Source organism: Equus asinus, chromosome 20, assembly GCF_041296235.1.
Source record: "Equus asinus isolate D_3611 breed Donkey chromosome 20, EquAss-T2T_v2, whole genome shotgun sequence".
Classification (NCBI taxonomy): Eukaryota; Metazoa; Chordata; class Mammalia; order Perissodactyla; family Equidae; genus Equus; species Equus asinus.
Genome location: NC_091809.1, coordinates 68,003,109 through 68,012,500, shown reverse-complemented (window position 1 = coordinate 68,012,500; position 9,392 = coordinate 68,003,109). Strand labels below are relative to the sequence as shown.

The window sequence follows — 9,392 nt, the reverse complement described above, 5'->3', positions numbered from 1 at the left end:
CAAATAAACAGGTTAATATCTGTTAAGCACTTAGAAGAGTGGCTGCACAGAGGAAACACTAAGTGCCTAATAAATAAGAGAGAACAGAAACTGGGACCACCCAGCCCCTCCTCCCACCTCCATTATCAGGAAGAAAGAAGATAAAGCAACTTTTATGAGGGGGAGCTGAAGATGTAGAAGTGTAACAAAACAGTAGGAGAAAGTGTAACAGCACTAAATAAGTTTGGGTCTCAAGTTTTGGAGAGCTGAAAGAAGTTGCAGCTGGGTCATTGCAGACCCACGACCTGGTGGCAGTTTTTAAGCCACTGAGAACAGGAAGGTGCCAAAAGACTGGAGACAGTCAAAGATGGTCCCAGTTATCAAAGGAGGGAAAAGCTTGATTCAGGGAGCGTAGCGACAAGCTTGATGTTGATCCAAAGCCACACTTGGGGAGGGAATTTTAAACAGATGGTTAACAGATGCTTCTACACAGGCTGTACAGGGTAAGGAAAGGAGCATGAGCTGTTAAGCCAAACTGACTTGGGTACAAACCCGCATTTTGTCACTTGCTGGTTGAGTGGCCTTGCAAAAGTTACTTAGCTTTTGAGCCTCATTGTCTCCAGCTGTGTAATAGAAATGGCAATGCCTACAGAGTTCTTGTGAAAAATTGTGACCCTGTAAATTATCATGCAGAGGACTGAGCAAAGCAGGCATGCAATAAATGATATAACAAAAGAGGGCACAGAACATAATTGTTTAGACCAGAGGTCAGCAAATTTTTTCTGTAAAGGACCAAATAATAAATATTTTAGGCTTTGCAACCCATACAATCTCTGCTTCAACTACTCAACTATGCCTTTAGAGCAGGAAAGCAGCCATAGATAATATGTTCATAGATAATATGATTGGATGTGGCTGTGTCCCAATAAAACTTTACAGTCATGTGTCACTTAACGACAGGGATACATTCTGAGAAACGCAACATTAGGCAATTTCATTGTTGTGTGAACATCGTAGAGTGTACTGAAGGGGAACAAAATTTGCCACCCCAAAGTCTGTCTCTTTAATATGAGGATTATTTTAGGCTGATTATTTTTAAGAAACAAAAGACTCAGAAAGTTTTTCTTGTTACCTCCCCCTTAACTGCCTAAAAGAATTCACGTTAAAAAACCTGTCCCAGGAAGTGAGCTGTCACCATAGCAAAACATGAACTCGGTGTTAGACAGAGAGGAACCTAGAAAGGTTTGTTTGTTGCGCCCCCTTCTGTGTTGTTCTGTTTCTGTGTGGCCAAACAAACACTTATTTTCTGAAAGTTTGCTCCTTTTCACCTCCCTGTGAATTGCCTTCCTTCCCTTTAAGTTCCTGACTCTCCCCACCCCCAACATCTTCTTTTGTCTTTAACTGAGGATGATATTTAAGGTGAGGGCTTCAGCCATTTTGGCAGGTTACTCAGTTTTCCTGGGTTTCTCCCATGCATAAATGTTATTAAACTTTTGTTTGTTTTTTCTTCTGTTAATCTGTCTTACGTCAACTTATTTCTTAGACTAGCCAGAAGAACCTAGAATGGTTTCTTCCTTTCTACAATAGTTACACAATCCTAGATGGTATAGCCTACAACACAGCTAAGTTATATGGTACTAATCCTAAGGGGCCACCACTATATCCTTCCATCACTGACATCATTGACAAAGATGTCCATCATTGACAGCAGTCCATCATTGACAAAGACGATGCAGCACATAACTGTATTTACAAAAACAGGTGGCCAGATTTGGCCCATGGGCTGTAGTTGATGATCCCTGTTCAGAACCAAACTTCCAGGATTAAAACAGGGCTCTGCCATTTTTGAGTATGTGACCTTGAACAAGTTCTTAAATTCAGTTTTTTTAATCTATCAGATAGGTGTAATAATAGTACCTACCTCATGAGATTGTTTTAACAATTAAAGGAATTAAAGGATCATAGGCTGTGTCTCTCACAGTGAGTCCTTGATGCATCACAAGCTTTTGATACCTATTACCTGATATCATTATGATTATCTCTACAGCCTAGAGTGGGCAGCCAAGATCTCCAATAAGATGAAATTTAATAGAGACAAATGTAAAATCTTGCACTTAGGCCTCCAAAAGGAAACCACACACTTATCGTTTATTGCTTTTCATGGGAAAAAGACCTAAGTGATTTAATTCATGCATATCACAGAGCTGTGTGACAGAGCTGCCGCCCAAAATACACATAGTCATGGAGTAAATAAATAGGCATAAGATTGTCTCTAGGACAACAGAGGTAGTTTGCATAGGTCTGAGTAAGTTTGATATGCTGTTGTTTTGTCCTTCATATTTTAAGAAGGAAGCTGGTATGTAGGAAAACTTCTGAAAGAGGTGACCAGTATAATGAATAGCAATCCATTATGTATGAGAGATGATTATATGAATTAGAGTTTTTCAATCTGGGGTGAGGATTCTCAAACATCCTTAAGGATTTTATGAGTATGTCAGTTTTAAAATATAACCCCCCAAATTACTTAACCATCCTCTCACCTAGAGATGGGGTTTATGACCCTTCTCCTTGAATCTAGACTCAGGGACTGTTGGCCAATAGAATATGGATCAAGTGATGCTGTGCCAATTTCTGGGGGCAGGCTTTAAGAAACTGGCACATGCCACTTTCAGTTCTTTCAGACTTTTACTCTTAGAACCCTGCCACCATGATGTGAGGAAGCACAGGCCACATGAAGAGGTCACTTGTAGGTATTAGGGCCATTGGCCTCAGCCCCAGCTGAGGTCCCAGACAGTGGCAGCCACCATCAACCAACAGCCATGCCCCATGGTGACAGGCCCTGACTGTGATTTTACAAGAGACCACAAGAAAGAATTGCCCATTCAACCCCTGGAACCAGGAGACACAATAAAAGATTGTGGTTATTTTAAGCCACCTAGTTTTGGATTATACAGCAGTGAATAACTGGGACAATGTGGAAGAGGAATTTGATTTTTTCCTTAGAGTTACAAAGAGTAAAAGTAGTCTATAGGGGGCTACAGGCAGTGTATGCTATGCATAGCCGGGTAGACTCAGATTGAGTATTAGGAAGAGCTTTGTGAAAACTGAACTCATCAAACAAATGGGCTGCTTCATAAGGCATTGAATTCTTCTTATTGAAAATATCTAGGGGCAGCCTAGTGGCGCAGCAGTTAAGTTCGCATGTTCTGCTTTGGCAACCCAGGGTTCACCAGTTCGGATCCTGGGTGCAGGCCTACATACTGCTTGTCAAGCTATGCTGTGGCAGGCATCCCACATATAAAGTAGAGGAAGATGGGCATGGATGTTAGCTCAGGGCCAGTCTTCCTCAGCAAAAAAGAGGAGAATTGGTGGCAGATTTTAGCTCAGGGCTAATCTTCCTCAAAAAAAAAAAAAAAAGAAAAGAAAAATATCTAAACTGAGGTCAGATGATTGTAGGTCCAGAACATTATAGACGATTTGGGGCATGGGGGAGCAGTGAATTTAGTAGGAATCCATGTCTTTTTGTTGGTTGGTTGGTTTCTCTCCCAAATTTCCTCAAAAAGAGTTTTATAACTGAAAGGCATTGGATGAATATTTCATTCACTTAACAAATACTTATTGAATGCTTACTGCATCTCCTGTTGTAGATGTTAAGGTACATCTGTGAACAAAAGAGATGGAAATTCATCCTTTATGAAGCTCATATTCTAATAGAGACAGACATGAAATAAGCATATGAATGAAATATATAGTATATCAAGATAATGATAAATTGGTAAGGACAAATATAAAGCAAGGGAGGGAGATACATAATCCCTGAAGAGATGTTTACAGCTTTAAATATACTAGCCTGGAAATACCCATTTATGATGAACTGATGGTTGAGGAGAATTCCAGAATTGAACTCCATCTTAGAAATGTTCAGTATATTCTCAGACATTCGTGTAATCACTGACAACAAGGCAGTGGATGAGACACAAGGTCTCAGCCCTCGGGCAGCTTGCAGAGTACTTATATTCTACTGGAGGGAGAGAGACAACAAAAATAAATACATCAGGCAATTTCAATGAGTGAGAAGTATGGCCTTCCACCGGCTGCCAGAACTCTAGAATTCTCAATGTCCATCCTTTTTTTTTTTTTTTTTGAGGAAGCTCAGCCCTGAGCTAATATCTGCCAATCCTCTTTTTCTGAGGAAGACTGGCCCTGAGCTAACATCCATGCCCATCTTCCTCTACTTTGTATGTGGGATGCCTGCCACAGCATGGCTTGATGAGCGGTGCTATGTCCGCACCTGGGCTCTGAACCAGCAAACCCCAGGCGGCCAAAGTGGAACGTGCACACTTAACCGCTGCGCCACTGGGCCAGCCCCAATGTCCATCCATTTTTGCTCCTATAAAACTCTTGCATCTTCCAGGGATAGTCTTTAAAAAATGTTCCTCTTTGTAATTGTGTCATCATAATCCACTGGGCCATGTTGATTGCCTCTGGCTCTGCCTGGTAGTCACAGACCACAAGGGCATATAAATGGGCTATACTGTCCTTTCAGTGGGACGGAATTATTTGTGGTTCCTTTTGTTAGGTGCTGTAAGCACCTAATGAAATTAACCTTTCAGGCTTTTGATTAATTGCCAAACCACTGATTATTGGTTGACAATGAGAGCAGAAAATCTAGGTTAGGAGGCTTGGTATTCTCTTGTCAGGTTGTGGCAGAGCATGAGGACACGTGGATAGTTTTTAAACAATGTCTAATTCCTTGCATCATTAGTGAAAAATGATGCAGAGGAAGAGATGATGTATTTATCTCAGTTAGTTTTACTTTGATCTCCGGGGCTGCTACTCCTTCCATATAGGCCAGTTCCATGTGATGAGCTGAGGGCAAGGGCAGCATGAAATATGGGAATCTGTTGGAACCATCAATGATTAGTATTCCAGGTACAAACACGGCTGGAAACATGAACGGGTCTAGAGAAATAATAATGGAAATTAAGACTTTGAGGTTAGCAACAATGTAGTTCAGTTCAGTAAACATTTATTGAGAGTACACTAGGTTCAATGGAAAGAGATGAAAAAGATAAGGTCCCTTCCTTTGAGTAGCTCACAATGTACTGAAGGAGCCAAACACATGAATAGATTGTTTTAGTTGATTGTGAATAAGTGTCCACAATGGCCAGCACAGTTTTGGAAATGGCTAGAAATCATTATTAGTAATCATGAGATTGATAGTGTGCTCAATGATATAAGGTGGGTATGAACCATGGAGTGCATGGTTAAAATTGTGTCCACCTCTACCTGACCCTCATACATAAGATCATAGAGCAAGAAACACTTGGGAAATCATATGTTATCAATCTCTTCATTTCTTATAGATGAAGAAACAGAGACCCTTCAGTGTCTGAATGCTCTCTCCATTTATTATCAAGAGAAAAGTTTTGGGTAAATTCACTGTTAATTTCATTCAAAAACATTTATCTGGCAGTTAGAGCTATACTAGGTGCCAAAACATGGCAATGAATAAAAGACAGTCCCTGACCTCAGGTTGCCCATGGTCTGGAAGGACTGAGTGGAGACCAGCAAGCAAAGAGACATTTAAAAATGCAGAATGATAATTAGTGTCCTGGAGCTATGCACACAGTGGAGTAGGAACATGCTGAGGGAGCCTACATCAATCTGCAGGAGGCACAAATGGCTTTGCAGAAGAAGGAGTATTTGAATTGAAGCTTCTAGAGTGAGTCAGGTGTATTCCCAAAAGAAGGCATTCCATGGAGAGAAACAGCCGTGCAATGAAGTGGAGGTGTATTAACATGGCATACTCAGGACCTCTAGGTTCATGGTGTAACTGGGTATAGAGGGCAGAAAAAGGGCAGATAGTGCATGGTGATAATCAAGGCCAGCCCAGATCCTTGTCCTCAAGGAGCCCCTGAAGGGCATTATGCAGGTCAGTGACATGATCAGATTTTTAAGGAAGAAATAAGACTTTACCACAAAGGCAAATGCTAGCGGCAGGGAGACCAGGAGGTTGCTCTGACAGTGCAAGCAAGATAGCAACGAGGCCTGTCCTAGGGCAGTGTTTCAGAGGAAGTGAACATGAGAGATACCTGCTGACTACCAAGTTTGGTTGGATGTGGATAGAGAGAGCAGAGACTCTAGATGGATCCCAGGATACTGGTGCAGACCAGTGTCTGAGTAGATGGAGATGTCATTCATTGTGACCACGAAAAGATGAAAAGGAGGAGGCTTGAAGGTAATGATTTCAGTCTGTGACTTTTGAGGTGTTGAGGTGCATGTGAGAGATCCAGAGAGCAGATGCCTAGTAATTAATTGAACATGTTGGTTTGGAGATGGGGAATGAGGCTTAGGCACAAGAGTACACATTGGGGAATTATCAGCATCAAGGTGGTAGTTGAAGCCCTGGGTAAGGAGATGGAGGAGATATGTGCAAAAAGGCAGGAAAAGCAGTTGGGGGCGACGTTGTAAAGGGCGTTGAATGATCTACAAAGGTTTTACAAGCTGAGACTGCTTTTGTAACTAAACTGTGAGCTCGTCTCTTGGTGAGTGTGGAGCCAAAAAGCACAGCAAAGGCAGAAGTAAGTGAAGAAGAGGTTTATTGCTTGCACAGCAATGGAGAACACTGGGAATATCTCCCAAAGCAGTGTTTTCCAGAGGTCACTGCCAGTGGAGAATTTATCCACAAGAGAGCAGACGATTAATGTTTATTTGTAATAACTGTGTTCTTTTTAGGGTGCATGCATAGCAGGTAAACATTTTGTTACATACATTGCATGATCTGTTTGGACCCTCCCAGAGGAGAAGAATTTAAGATGCTAATAAGTTAAGGTAACTTCAGGCCATTTGGTGCTGGAACAATTTGCAGGAGTCTTTCCGCAAATGTGTGAGTTTCTCTGTAAAACAGCAACATCTGCAAAACAGGGACATCAATTTCTGCAAAACAGAGCACATAGTTTCTCTTTGACTGAAAAACCCTGGACAGACTATGTTAGTTGTCAACTAGATCCTCAGGAACCTTTTCTTCACCTGGTTCCCAGGTCATACTTTGACTAAAGAGATTGTCCAATTGTAGGCCGTGAATTAGAGTCTAATTCACTAAATAAGCGTGTTCTATCTATGTGATTTGACGCAGGGGTGAGAGCAGTGAACAAAACAGGCAAAGTCTGTTATTATCCTTATGCAGTGTATCAGCCTAGGTGGAGAATCCTGTATTTAATTAATTTACACAATAGTAAGTGCCACAAAAGAAAAGTACAGGGTAATTTAAGAGTATATAATTCAGGAGGGTGATAAAGTGGAACATGGCACTTGATCTGAGAGGTCAGATAAGGCATCCCCGAGGAAATGACATTTCAGCTGGACCTGAAGAATGTGTATGCAAGATCCAGGGAAAGGGGTGGGGTGAGCACTCCAGGGAGTGAGGACAGCAGTTACAAAAGCCCTGAGATGCAAGAGAGTGTGTTTAAGGACCTGAAGGATGTCTGTGTGGCCTGAGTGAGCAAGAGACCTGGGTGCTTGAGGTGAGGTGGTGACATAGATGACCTCGTTCCCCATAGCACACTTGCTTCATGAGCCTGGGCAGCTGCCACCCTTCCCTGCCTGTAAGCAGACACCTCATGATGTGGGTTTGTAAATCCAGGTCTACTCCAAAAGAAAGCGTGTTTACAGCAGCAAGATTCTTGAATGAGTGGTGAACCACAGCCAAGAGGGTCTTTCCCTTCTCTGGAAGCCACTTGGCCCTGAAGCAGCACCAGAGCTCCATCGTGGAGCCCACCGCCGGGCATTCACTGACAAGCAATGAGGAGGTGATTTTGGGCATGAAGACAATGAGAGTTGTCTGGATTTGGAAAGAGGCTGTTCAAGCAGAAAAGAGAGACAGAGGAGTTGAGCGGCCAAGAAATCAATGTGTTTTGGTCAACACAGCTCACCTGGGAGTGTAACATTTTAGTTCGGCTGCAGCAGCAGAACGTGCCTCTTCAGAACTCAGCATATCCGGGAATTAGCTCGAGTCAAAATCCAGCCTTGGTACATATTGGCCCTGACGTGTTTCTTTTGTGAAACATAACAAACCAATTGGGAAAATAACCTTGGAAGGAAACTTGATTGATTTTTCAAAGAAAGCAAGAACTTCCTATGAAAATTTATCTTACTCAATTAAAGCCATCCTCCTAGGCAACTTGTAACAGAAACTAAACTAGATTGCAGTTCCATTTTGCAAAAAGCCTTTAATTTGATTTTCCACATTTTTGGCCTTTTATTTCTGTTATTCCTGTCAGGTTGCTTTATTGGGTGAAAAACTGGATGACTAGGTGCCTTAATTCACTGTTGGTTTTCTCCTGTTGATGCTGAAAGCATCTTTATGTTCCTTCCAGCCTCCAAATACATATTTTGAGGTGATAAGCTGTCTTATTCCAGGTAATGATTTAAGGGTTAAATAGAGGTTCCTCCAGGTTTTGTGGGTAAACAGAATATTAAGTATCACCAACAGTTCAATACCTGACTTTAGCTCTTTGTATCAATGGACCTCTGAACCTTCATCTTCTCATCTGTAAAGTAGGAATGAATAAACCTGCTGCACTTACTAAAAAGCACATTTTGGAAAGTGAATGAGATCATACATGGAGGAGTGCTTTATGAACTGTCATGGCATCCACACTTTAAATATTAATATGATAGCGATGATCATCATTTTGACCAAGAAGAATATTCACACTAAGACTCAAAGACTTTTTATATCTGCCATGCAAATTCTTTATATTCACGCTCTTCATTTCTCTCCTCTCTCTCAGTTTTCATAGACACACATTAAAATAGTATCTCAGAGATATGGGAGGGGGTGTCCAAACCCCTCCCATTTCTCAGAAAGGAAAGAAAATTACTCTGTGACTTAAAAACATATTTGAACTGTCAAATGTACTTACAGCCAGCCATCAAAATTGTGAAGTGTATATCACAGTTTCCTTTTGTTCAGTGACAATGTAAAAATCACAAGTTTTCCATGAAGATGGAAAAGAAAGAAAAAATTAGTACTGAAAGAATCTGCATGGTGATAGCATTGCCCAGGGATTGGAAGAAACACCTATGGGTTAACATATAATAGTGGTTATACTGTTTTTTGTGTCTGATGAGGGGCATATTTTGGGTCCATAAGTCTATAAAAGCTGGCACATTTTGTAAAGTCAGTCCTATTTCTTCTCCCTCTCAATTCCACACCACGACAGGAGCCTTACCTCCCTCCTACCTTTTCACCGATGATTTCCATTCCTGGATTTAGGGCATTCCCCTGCTTTGATGGATAGACTATGAAAAATTATGCATTTGACGTGAACTACAGGAATTAGAAAAGTTGAGATGTCATAAGGCACAAAATAGACGTTTTGTGGAGCAGGCAGGGGGAGGAGTGGTGA

The 9,392-nt window shown here is 41.5% G+C and overlaps 1 protein-coding gene across 2 annotated transcripts in view; it reads left to right on the top strand.

The window, feature by feature from the left end:
• Positions 1-9,392, top strand: part of FAT3 (FAT atypical cadherin 3) — a 616,260-nt gene that overhangs the window by 481,087 nt on the left and 125,781 nt on the right. The window lies entirely within an intron of this gene.